Source organism: Asparagus officinalis, chromosome 4 (genome assembly GCF_001876935.1).
Source record: "Asparagus officinalis chromosome 4, Aspof.V1, whole genome shotgun sequence".
In the NCBI taxonomy this organism is placed as follows: domain Eukaryota; kingdom Viridiplantae; phylum Streptophyta; class Magnoliopsida; order Asparagales; family Asparagaceae; genus Asparagus; species Asparagus officinalis.
This window is the reverse complement of record NC_033797.1, coordinates 43,079,306-43,092,453: the sequence shown is the minus strand read 5'-3', so window position 1 is coordinate 43,092,453 and position 13,148 is coordinate 43,079,306. Positions and strand designations below refer to the sequence as shown.

The window sequence follows — 13,148 nt, the reverse complement described above, 5'->3', positions numbered from 1 at the left end:
GAGGGAATCACTATTGCATAATGACAACTAATTGTTCTGAAAGCTTCAACGGTGTACTTAAGGGGGCTCGAGCAATGCCCATACATGCGTTGGTTACGAGGACATTTTATAGACTAAATCATTATTTTGTTAAGTGGCGAGAGGATGGAGCAAATTTGGGGACGTTGTTGACACCAAAAAATGAAGAGATTGTGTGAGCTCGTGTCAAGCAGGCGAGATTGACTAAGATTATTAGATTTTCTATAGATGAATGGTAGGTTACAGACAATCACAGTCATAATTACACCGTCAATTTACGAGGGACACAATGCGCATGCACATGTAACATGCCAGAATTGCAAAAATTGCCATGTTCACATGTGATAGCGGTTACGACCAAGCAATTTGGGGGTGCAAATACATCGTATTACACATACGCTTCTGAGTGGTATCAATCAAGCCACTATAGAGATTCATACAATCGGTGCTTTTATCCCATTATAGATAGTCGTTACTGGCCACCCTACAACGGGTCACATGTGTTACCTCCTACATATAAGAGACAAGTCGGACGCCAGAGATCAACATGCATAAAAGGTACGATGGATGATGGTCGGGAAGGAGCTAAAAAAAAGGTGTGGACATTGCAGACAACCGGGCCACGGGAGATCTCATTGTCCTACCAATCCAAATAAATAACAATTAATCAGTACACTTTATTTTAATTTTATCCCAATTCATTTATAAGTTAATGATTATATACAAAATCCGTACTTTTATTCTTGCATACATCATAGCACTCACACATTTATATCATCATATGTATAGGTATGGAGGCACGTCCATTGACGTATGAGGTCCTTTATGACCAAGAGCAGCATCAATCCGCGAAGATAAACTCTAGGGAGGTAAATTACATTGGTAGTTGTAAATCATATCAATTATTCTAAGTTATTGATTGTTACTGAACATTTGCACTGTTCAATGTATGCAGGCCCCGAGCATTACTATCGTTGATCATACTCGTGCACATTCGAGCTGCAACTTGACGGACCCACGGTCCAATTTTATGTCCGTCAAGCAGGCTTCTTTGAGTGCTCACAAATTAAATGGGTAAGACTTGATTGGGCTCTCTTGACGACACTGATTGAACGATGGAGGCCCGAGACAAATACATTCCACCTGCGCCAAGGAGAGTTGACGATTACATTGTAGGATGTTAGGGTTTTGCTTGGACTCAGAATGGATGCAGATGTTGTTACGGGTAGCGACGACTTTAATTGGTCTGGGAAGTGCGAAGAATTGCTGGGTCAAGTTCCTTACATGAATGGTGGTAAGATCAAGCTTGAATGGTTGAGAAACAATTACATGAATGTACTGATCGATGCAACTGAGGAGATCACCAAGATGTATGTCCGTGCATACATACTTCATATGATCGGTACTATTCTTTTTTTGGATTCCACAAAGGATTCGGTGCACGTGAGGTGGTTTCCACTCCTGGAGGATCTTGAGGACTGTGGAGAATTATCATGGGGGAGTGTCGTGTTAGCGTATTTGTACAGGGAGATGACCAAAGTGGCACTTGTTCAAAACAAAGAATTTAAGGGTTGTCTCACTCTGCTACAGATATGGTCTTGGGAGAGATTGCACTTGGGTTGCCCAGATTTGAGGAAGACTCGTGCTCTCGATGGCCATATTCCGTTAGGCTTCAGGTATTACTAAGTTATTTTGTAATATATATGATTACATGTAATTTTATATATTTATTTTAATCTATACTAACCCATTGTATATAAAATAGATGGAATATGTTCAGATCTTGGTATACCTCACCAAAGGGCCATGAAAACTTCTACAGGAACGAGCTTGATCAAATGGAGGATGAATAGGTATTAAATCATAATATCTAAATATATTCAATCATTACATTACTTATTACTGATATATGCTTTACTTAATCTTTTTATAGGTCAAGTGGATGCCATATGAACTAGCTTTGGAGTCACTGCCAGATATTTGCAGGGAAGGTGAGGATGTATGGCGTGCTCGCGTCCCGATCATATGTTTTGAGATTGTTGAGATGCACGTGCCCGACCGTGTGCTCCGATAATTTAGGCTACAACAACATATTCCAGTCCATGTAGAGAGAATAGAGCGAAATCCCAGAAAAGATACACATCATGCAAATTGGGAATTAATAACTGGTGCTTACATCAGGAGGTGGGAGTTGAGGGAGGAACAGGTAGTGATGGAGAGGGCTGACGCACCTGACCTAGTTGTGTATTTGCGGTGGTATAGGGGATTACTCACGGGTGGATATTTCAGGAGAACAAAGCCCCTAAGGAGTACATACCAAGAGGCCCGGTTGAGAGAGAGATGAAAGTGTATAACCAAAATATACAGTTATTTTGTGAGTTTTATATTATTACAATCCATTTGATAATAATTTTCTTTCGATTTTTATCTTATAGGTACAAGAGCTCGAAGAGCTTTCTACTATGGCACATGATGCATTGGGAACGACTACCGAGCGAGAGCCGATGAACACGTTCCTTCGCATGATAATAAGGATTCGGTCCATTCTTCAGAGGACGTGTAATGCAAGACGTGATGGACGTGAGGAGCGACCAATTGAGTACGGGCGTTGACGGTTCCGAGGACACACTGGGGCAGGCTCAAGCCGTGCACATGATGAAGCTGACGGCTCACAGCAGGCTCAACCCGAATGTTCACAGTCGGTTCGAGTCGACGAGGATGTCATGCACTCCCAACTTCATACACAACCGGACGAGGATCTCATCCAAGCTCACATCGAAGGTAAACGAGGAAGGGGGAGAGGAAGAAGAGGGAGAGGGAGAGGGACAAGAAAGGGAGTTGTAAATATTTGTTAAGTTTCGATATACTTGATAGGATTTTTTACGTTTGAAACTGAATATTATGTATCCGGTTGAGTATTGATTATTAGTATGTGAATTGCATGGTATGTATCCGATTGAATATGGATTTTTAGTAAGTGAAATGAATGTTTGTGATTATGGATTGGTATGTGTGTTATTTGTGATTGCGATTGCATTGTAGATTGATAAATGTGTATCATTAGTTGGTGGATTGATATGTACTAACAGGAGTTTGATTTTCCAGCTGAAAGTGGGAAGAGCTCTGCAAAATAGTCGAGGTTGGAAACCCCGACCATTTTGTGCACCTACACGAAATGGTCGGGGTTAGGAACCCCGACCATTTTGTGCACCTACACGAAATGGTTGGGGTTTCCAGCCCCGATCATTTTGCCTTAGCCAACTTTTGCTGCAAAAGTCTCTGCTAAATGATCGGGGTTTGGGAACCCCAACCAATTCGATAGCCCCCAACTAATTCGATAGCCCGCTATCGAATTGGTCGGGGTTCCAAACCCCGACAAATTAGATAGCGGGCTAAATTAGTCGGGGTTGGCAAAATTAGTCGGGGGTTGCCAACCCCGACTAATTTAGCCTGTATTTTACGTGGGGCTTCCAAGATAGTTGGGGTTGGCAACCCCAACTATTTAGAGACGAGATTAAAACACCGACCCATTTCGTGGCTACGCTGCTGACGTGACCACGAAATGGGTCGGTTTGTGTAAATAAAATAGGAGTGGGTCTGATTTTTCAATAAAAAATTTAATAGGTTTATTTTAAAAAATTCTATATTATATCCACGTCTATTCTCTAATCAAAATCAAATATAAGGATACGTTTCGACAGGGAAAACTCATATTTAATATCTATTAGAACCAAACATGGATACAGATAGAGCAGCGTTAGAAAAACATTTCATGGATATATATTTTTGGTTATAAAGGAAATGAGCAAGATTCGAAACTGTATGGATCATATGATGAGAAATCTAGCTACCACAAAATCTATGGAATCGAAATCCACAAAGGTACGTACACTAAAATAAAAAGAAAATAATTCCGGTCGTTGTTATCCGTATACTTGGTTATGACAACTGGAAACACTAACAGATACTTGTATCATTTATAAATATCACAGGCAACTCATTTTATTAGTGATATGCATGTTCATCAAATGTGGAAAATAAATTAAATAAGCCAGCATGAGCCATCAATCGCACAAAGTCTCTCTGATTCTAAAGAGAATATACATATAGGAATATGTTGTGATGAGAAATGAAAATAAGAAAAGTGGTACATATGAGGTCAAAATATTGTTAAAACAATACTTAAAAAACACAGTACAACCAAGCGTTATACATTGTAGTTACTAGTTCCATCCAAGACGAGCTAAACTACACTTTCAGAAAACTACATGTAAACCCCATATCATCCCATATATCATTTCATCACTTGGTAAACGAGAAAGCGATACATATATAAACCGCATATCATCCTAAATTGTGACGATGAGCACACAACCTGTACGTATCTTGCCTGAACCATGAACATAGAATGATAAATATAAGCATGACAAAAACACAATTTATCAAAAATTACCTTATAAATAGGTAAAGCTCCATCACCAGGGATACTGCAAAAAACTGTCTGTTGAAATAGTAAAGCATAAAAATGAAATAAAATGTCAGATTCTCGGTTTCTTTTACTCTTTTGCATCATCCAACAAAACAACAGAGAGGAAAGCTTCCTCCCACTGAATTTTCATCTTCCATCAACCAAAAAAAACCCATTTCTCAGATGATATACATCAGCAGTAACACTCATGTCCAAATATAATAGAAAACATTTTAGATATAAAGAGCAACTGCAATTCTATATAAACTTTGTAAAATCTTTAAGTTTTCTATGTTCCGGGGAGAAACTTCTGATGCCCAAGGATGGCGACCCGTTTCTCAACCTGTTTCCATAACTAACTATATTAACTGCAACAAAAGGTATAATAAAGTTTATGAACTCAAAGTCTATATATAACTTTGCTCCTTTATAGGTTTCAAAAACAAAAGCTTTTGCAAATTTTGTTGACTTTCTGAAGCAGCTGGAAACCATATATCTCAAAATAACCCGAAGCTCCTCTAGTTGCAACTCAGACTCCGAAGTAGCTGCAGGCACAAAAATTAAGATAGAATCACACATTACCTTATAAAATAAAAATAAAAAAAGCACTCAGGCACAAAATGATAAGTTTTCTTTTAACATTTCACATATTTTGCATGTCTTTCTCACTTATTGTTAGACAAAGAAAGGGTGCTGCTCCACTAAGTAATAGGGAACTGGATTTGATATTACTACAGTGCCTGCCTTGAACAGCAAGCTTAATATCATATCTTCAAATGCGTACCAAACTATCAATGATTCTAAATGTTATAGTGATTGATCACTATGCTAACCTGCGAATGACACCAAAAGTTGGCACTTTCAATGCGCTAAGAAAATGCAGAAACCATTTCCAAACACTCTATGCCACAGATAATAAACAATACAACTGAAATAAATGCGTACTACATTATTGACGAAAATGGTTATGCTTTACTAGGTAATTACAGAACTTTAGAAGTAGCGGGTATGAAATAGAAATGAAGGACAATAGGTAGGCTTGCACTGCCATAAAGCTTCTATATGATGATATTCTAGTTCTCTGCATATAAAGAATAGAACATGAATATATCTCCAGTGAGAAGATGGGAAGTGATATGAACATTTTTCCCATTGAGTACACTAGACAAAAATTGATCACTAGAAACCACAAATAAATTCCTAATAAACTCTTCACTGGCAAAATTGTATCAAAATCAACTCGAGAAGACAATGCAGCCTTCAAATAAAGTTTCTATTTTGAGGATTAATTTCGCACTGCAAGACCAAAATAAAGATTTTCCCATGAGTTTTCAACGCTTGGTCTTCCTCACGTAACCTATCTTAATGGTAATGCTGCTAAAGCTGATGGAATCAAGAAGCAAGACTTTCAAACTTCTTCTGAGACTGACATCATTTATCACTGTTCACATCCTTAAATACAAGCTTTTGAGAAGGAATAGATGACAGTTTTGCTGCTGGGATTACATTTAATCAAGAGCCACGGATGCCATCAAAAGAAAACCTTCCTATATCGAAGACCAACATCATCTATCACTATTCACATTCTTAAATACAAGCTTTTACTTTAGGAAAGACTTACAATCTTGTTTTGGATAGTGCAATTAAAACCAAACAAACTTCTTAAAATTACTGCCGAAGACATCTCACCGAACTTAACAAACTTATAACAAGGAGAACATTAGTCATCTACTGCTTTCAGACAGGTGCTTTGACATTGTAGCTTATACTGGCAAGAAACAGATGACAGGACACTGAAGGTATACTGTGCAATACCTAAAAGAACGAGAACATATTTTGAAGAAAAATGAAGTGCAAACAAAATTCAGAAGCTAAGGAAAAGGGAAACCAAAATCAGAAGCCAAATTAAACCAAATAAATTACCGCCAAAGAGTTTAAGATGCCCATCAAGCAGTTCACGTTTATCTGGTTGTACTCACCACCCTAATACCCTATGCATTTAGTTATATAATTGAGCTGTGATAGCCATGACCAAATTTCTTTCAAGAATACTAAGTTTTGAACTCATGCAGGCCATATTAAGAAGTTCTGATCTGTTTACAGTTATCAGAGCATGACTCACAGGGAATAGTGGCTGAGTTCAAGATGTAAAAACTAAAGGATCTTAAACACACTAGTTGCCAATTCATTTCACTTTTAAAAGTTCGTGAACTCTGCACTTAAAGATATCACCAGCCTAGGAATGTAGAGGCATACTGTTTTAGGAATGAAGATAATTATACATGCAAAACAAATTTCTATTTCTGGGGCCTCCTTGTAGCATAAAAGGGAGTAGCTCCTATTTCACTAGCATGCTTTCATATTGAAAATTGAAAGTAAAATTAGAAAGAAGCAATCATACATTCATGTTTTTTAGCTGGAGCCCGGAAATAATTTTGAGAAACCAATCCATATAAAGGCACTATAAACTTAACCAATGGCTAAGTGGTCCCGAAGTTGGTATCAGCAGTGTGAGTGATACGTACAAACATTTGCAAGTTTCTAGTGCAATCCATATATGCATGCCTCTCGTTCAAAAATAGCGGATATATAGTTGCGATGCTTCTTACTGCATTACAAATTCTAAGCATAAATGCTAAGGGCAATGTTCAAAAACACGGTTTTACCATACATGCAGTTCGAGAGAGCTTAACGACTAACCAAATTATGCGTCGATCAACCGGATTATGTGGAATTATACATTTTTAAACTTTTTGACATATATTTATTATTTATCATATTTAAAAATATATAAAATTCATAAAAAATAGAAATTATACTAAGCAAAAGATCAACAAACATGCAATTGAACAATCAACACCTAGTTAACTAATTAAAAATTCCATCCATACATCAAAATTAACTAGATACTCAAATAAAAGTTGTCAAATTAAACACTTAAAAACTAAAAGTTCATAAACTAAAAACAAATAATCTAGTCTTCCTCATCATCCTCATTCCATACTGAAGCCCGAGCAAACATCTTCGGGGAAGGTAGAGCTTTGGTGAGAATACGCAAACTCAGCGAGGGAAGGTGTAGCTTCGGCAAGTGTCAGCAAACGTCGATGAGGTTCAGCGAACGCCAGTGAGGTCAAAGGATTTGGGAATAACTCATAAGAAAGAGAAAGCTATCGGATTTATGGGGGAAAAACTAGGCTAGGACTCTTGTTATACTAAGTTAAGCGAGACAAGTTCGGTAACTAATGTGTTCTACCTGGAAAATTAAAGAGAAAAAACAGCCACATAAAAAGATTTTATGTGGGCACATACTCGAGAGTCAATTATGTAGCTGACCGCATAATGGAGCCTTTTTGCTCATTCTTATGTGATCCAGTCCGCATCCACATATGCGACCGATTGTGAGGCCGCATAATCCGCTTTTTAGAACACTAGCTAAGGAAATACCGATGTTCATCTTACACCGTTAAACATGTTGAAATATAGAATAAGCATAAAATAAAGGCCAAGGGCATGTATAGTCAAATCTTATTTAAATTTGTATGGTATGCAGAAAATGATGATAGACAACCTTTTAATAATTTAGGAAGCTTTGTATAATTGCTATTTTTTACTCAACATTATTCGCTCCTTACAGAAATTATATCATAGTAATAGAGTAACAATTGCAAACCACACTGCATAATAATCCTGGTTAAAAAGTAAAACATCCAAATCAGGCAATTTTTTTAAAAAATGCATAAATGACAAGATATGCATATGCACAAGAAAATCAAATCCGCTTACTTGCGCTGCTCGAAAATGCACGAAAAGAATAGCAGCAACCACATAAGAAAGTTACGCGGTCACATAATGCTAGTTTATCCACATACCATATTACCTGGGTACTATCATGAAGCCGTACCCGACATGTAACGACATGTTCCCGTACCCTACCCAAACTTCATGGACACTTCTTGGATATATGCATACATTTATTTGGACATGTATTCAATTATATGTTGTGTTTTAATTTTAAACACTTGTCATACATGTCTTGGACATATATCCTACACTTCACATCCATTTCTTCAAACTCATCAGACATGGTTTGTGTTCGTTAGCCGATACCCGATTTCAGAACCATGATGTTAAAGGTCATTTTAGTGTCTAGTTAAAGAACAAGTAATTTCCAATTTATAATAATCAATAGTTTCCAATTTATAATAATCAATAGTTTCCAATTTATAATAATCAACATAATAATAGAAACTTAAAGATATGATATGAAGTTTAATTCTAATAATACATGAATTGAAAAACAATAATGATTGTATGTGAATTATTAATTTCAATATATATGTAGCCGTATCCCCGCACCCTACATTTTTACAAATTTGCTGTCTCTCGCACTCATACCGGTACCCATACTCATTTCTATGTAACTTAGTCCACATGCAATGCATATTGAATATGTGACAGTATCAGGTCTCAATTTTGACATGGTACATGATCACTACATCACTGTGATTGTATATACGTGCTGTTAGGTGAGGTGTAAAAGTTCTAGACACTTGGTCACTTTCCTGTTCTTAGTGTTAATTCAGTAGACATTTGTTATTGTTTCATCTCCTTCAAGTGGTTCTTTATACTAGTTTTTAATCTCAATTACCATGTTTCCATTTTTTTTTCCTTTCTTCCTCTTTTTTCCCTCATTCCTCCTCAATTGGTAGACTCCATATGTATTCTACGTGGTATGCACCAAAGAATCAGATGCTTGTGTATACAACGTTCCGGAACGTTGGATTGTAGTATTGCTTCCCTTTGTCGACATGTAGAGCATGTTTGACCACGTGGATACTCAATTCATGCAACCCAACATGGAGATAGGAACCTACGTTCATATATATAATCCAACTAAAAGATGGTAACACGCGCGCGCACGAAAGGATCATTGTTTGCATGTGGATCCCACTCATCCAATCCAATCGATTCATAGTCGAGACCACCCTATAAAACCATTTTGTTGACTTTGATTTACAATATCCAAAAAAGGCCATCAAGTTTACAAAATGAATTCTCATACATAGATGCTTAAGATCAAATATTACTAAGATCAATTTTGTTAATTCGATACAAATCTTTTCCTATGATGTGCATAATGGTTATGAATATTTTGTATCCACTTAAATATTAAATTTCTAAGATTTTCCTCTATCAATCATTCAATGTGATAATATGACAATTCGAGAAAGAGGGCCCATCATATTTATACAGGTAAATGCGAATATAGCATCATTGTCTATTCTCCTATGTGGTTTCCTATTCTACATTTTCCAAGAATAAATAGTAAGTGTGCATTGTCCCAAACCCTTTTGTCCATCATACTCCCTTTAAAAGCACAAGTTCGGAAAAATCTTTCTATGATCAATATTACCCTTCACTATTTTAAATATTTTATTTATATCTTAATCTATCCTAATCATAATTATATCCTATCTTAATCCTACGTGAACTATCCATAGCTTAACAATTTAAAAAAATTATATTAATAAAATATTTAAAACATCTTTTTATGGTATTAGTTTGTAAAAATAAAGAAATTATGTGTAATCATAATTATATCCTATCCTCATCCTACGTGAACTTATCTATATAGCTTAACAGTTTAAAAAAATTATATTAATAAAATATTTAAAACATTATTTTATGGTATTAGTTTGTAAAGATAAAGAAATTATACGTAGCTAACGTACTATAATACAAAAAGTATTACAAAAAAATCTAAAAGTTCTAAAATTACACAAAATACCCTAAGAAGTTTAATATTATAAAATCTATCCCAACGTCTAAAAACTTAAAACAACAAACATTAAATTAAGAAATTAACAGCGAAGAATTTAAAATTTGTGGATAACAACTCATTATCTCAAAAATTATAAAAACACTCTCAAAATTTTAAATTACAAACAAGCACCTGAAATTCTAAAATTTCAAGACTTACAAGCAACATAGATGAATTCAAGGGATTACCATAATGCACCTGAAAATTTCTAATATTTCAAAGCTTAAAATAACAAACATGAAATTAAGAAATTAACAGCAGCCTCCGAAGAATTTAAAATTTTTAATTAATACCCTCAATGTCCCAAAAATTATAGAAACTCTCTCAAAAGTTAAAATTATAAAAAATAACCCTAAAATTATAAAATTTATAAAATTTGCAAACAACAAATAATGAGTTCAAGAGATTATCCTCATGCACCTAAAAATTTAAAATTTTCTGAAATTAACCTCAAAGTTACCAAAGTTATAAAAAAAAACTTTCAAAATATAAAAATTATAAAAAAACTCTAAAATTTTAAAATTTATAACCAGTACACATCAAATATAAAAACTATTGGTAGGCCGCTAAAATTTAAATTTTTTAAAAATTAATATATAGTTTTATTAATTGCAAAAACAGCCTCAAAATTTTAAAGTTGTAAGAAATATCGTGACATTTAAAAATTACCATCGACACATGAAACATAGAAGTTACAACTACCAAACTTAAAAGTAATTTTTAAAAATACTCCTAAAGTTTTAAAAATTACAAATCACACCCTCAAAGTTTTAAACCACAAAAGAGGATTGAAATTTTAAAACTTGACAAAAAAAAGTATAATTGTTAGATATTCTTTCATTAAGATATATATATTTAATTTCCAATTTGGGATTTACTATCCCTTTTCAGCATCTAAAGACAGTCTAAGTTGATACTCGTAAACAAAAGCAAAAAGAATTAATTAAAAATATCCGGTTAAGAAATAAAAATTAAAAATATATTATAGCTTAAAAATTATCGTCACCATATAAATTAAAGCAACTGCATAAAATTTTACTAATAAGTAGGAGCAGCAAAACGCATTAGTAATATTAATTAATAGATGTTTAAATCCATAAAAATGATAAAATACTATAATATAATAGCTTAGCATTCAAAGAATATAATGAATTACGTATGGAGAAACTATCAAACTGTTCAGAGATATCATTCAAAAGAGTCAAACTACTTCCATTGCAAATGGGAAAGTGACGAAAATATATCTAAAATTCAAAAAACGTCTATGAATCATTTAAATTGGTATCAACATAAGGCATGTCTATTAAAAAAGCACCAACTAAGTTACATTGAAGAATAATTTAATAACTTTATCCCAATCAAAGAAATATTCTTCATGGAAGATGTAAGAAAAATTTGTAAACATTCATAAATTTCATACTTTGTTCTTAAAATACTAAAAAAATTAAATATTAATATTATAATCTAAGGTAAATTGGAAATAAAAAATGTAGATATTTAGTTTAGATTTTTGTGAAAAATAACAGGAATAGAGCAAATGTAATATTATTGACGTAATAAAAACTCTTATTGGATGCACATCAGAAGAATTTATTGTAGAAAAAAAAAGTACCTCCTAATCTTATTTAAGTAATAAATTAGAAACACAAAGAATTTCATATATATAAAATTAATATTTATTCTCATTGAAATAAAAAAATCAAAAGTATGTATTTCAAGAAGTTTGTGTTGAATATCGGAAATACATTTTCAAGAAGTTTGTGTTGAATATCGGAAATACATTTAACTTCTTTGTGAGTTAAACAACAAGAAAAAAAATTAACGAGCCTAGGAACGATAACAGCACAAAAAATACAACTCTAGTCTGATGTCACAATCGAGTAGATGATGAAGATACTACTATAGAGTTGCTCGGGAAAAAGATAAAGGTGAGAAAGGATTGATATTAGCTCAGTAAAAAAATAAAACAAGAGTAAAAGATAATATTTTCTGAATAGTTTATAGAATAGTTTAATTATTTTGAGTGAATTTAGAAATTTTAGAAAGGAGGTTCATGAGCTTTTTTCAGTACTTTTATATGCTTGTGCAGATGCTTTTTATCATATGAAAGTATACTAGAGTTAGCATTAATCTTTAATTTATAATTTTTTATGAAGGCTATCATCAAACCTTCCTATAGTTAGGGCCACAACCAAAGTCCCCTCTCGATTCCTTCCATGAACGAGAGGTCCATTTTCATTTCGGACAATCAAACCTATAAAAGTTAGGGTTGTTCCCAATCTCACTTAGTCAAACCTACAGAAAGTTAGGACTAAGACCGAGTCATGCCTTTTTCGATAAACGAAAATCTGCTTTTGTTCTTTTTCCACCAAACCTATAAAAGTTAGGGTCGAATTTGGGCGTTCTCCTCAATGAATGAGGGATTCTTTTGATTCAAATGACCAATCCTATAAAAGTTAGGGCCGTTTGAACCTTTCCGATTCTCGGAGTGGAGATCCCACTCTTAGTTTCATCTTTTCGGATTCTGGGGGTGGAGATCCCACCTTGAGTTTCCTTTCCTACTGTAGATAAAATATAAAATTCTTCCTCTTCAGTGTCGTGAGATAGAATATAAAATTCTTCCTCTCCCATTTTCCAATCTGTCTTTGTTCTTAGAAAAGACACAATTTTCAACTTCCAATCCGGGCACTTTGTGCACGGGGAATTTTATCTCAACTCCTAAATAGAGATAAGTCTACGCCTAACACGCGTTGCCGGTTTAGTCTTTCACCGATTGAAAAAGACACCAGAATCCAGTCTGGGGCATTTTATCCCGAAGCCTAAGTAGGGATAAGTCAACGC

The 13,148-nt window shown here is 34.4% G+C and overlaps 1 protein-coding gene across 1 annotated transcript in view; it reads right to left on the bottom strand.

Annotated features, from left to right (window-relative positions):
* Positions 4,588-13,148, bottom strand: part of LOC109837315 — a 17,811-nt gene continuing 9,250 nt past the window's right edge. Inside the window, exon 3 of the mRNA XM_020405506.1 lies at positions 4,588-5,031. The gene's annotated coding sequence lies outside the window, so the exon portion shown is untranslated. The remainder of the gene's footprint in view (positions 5,032-13,148) is intronic.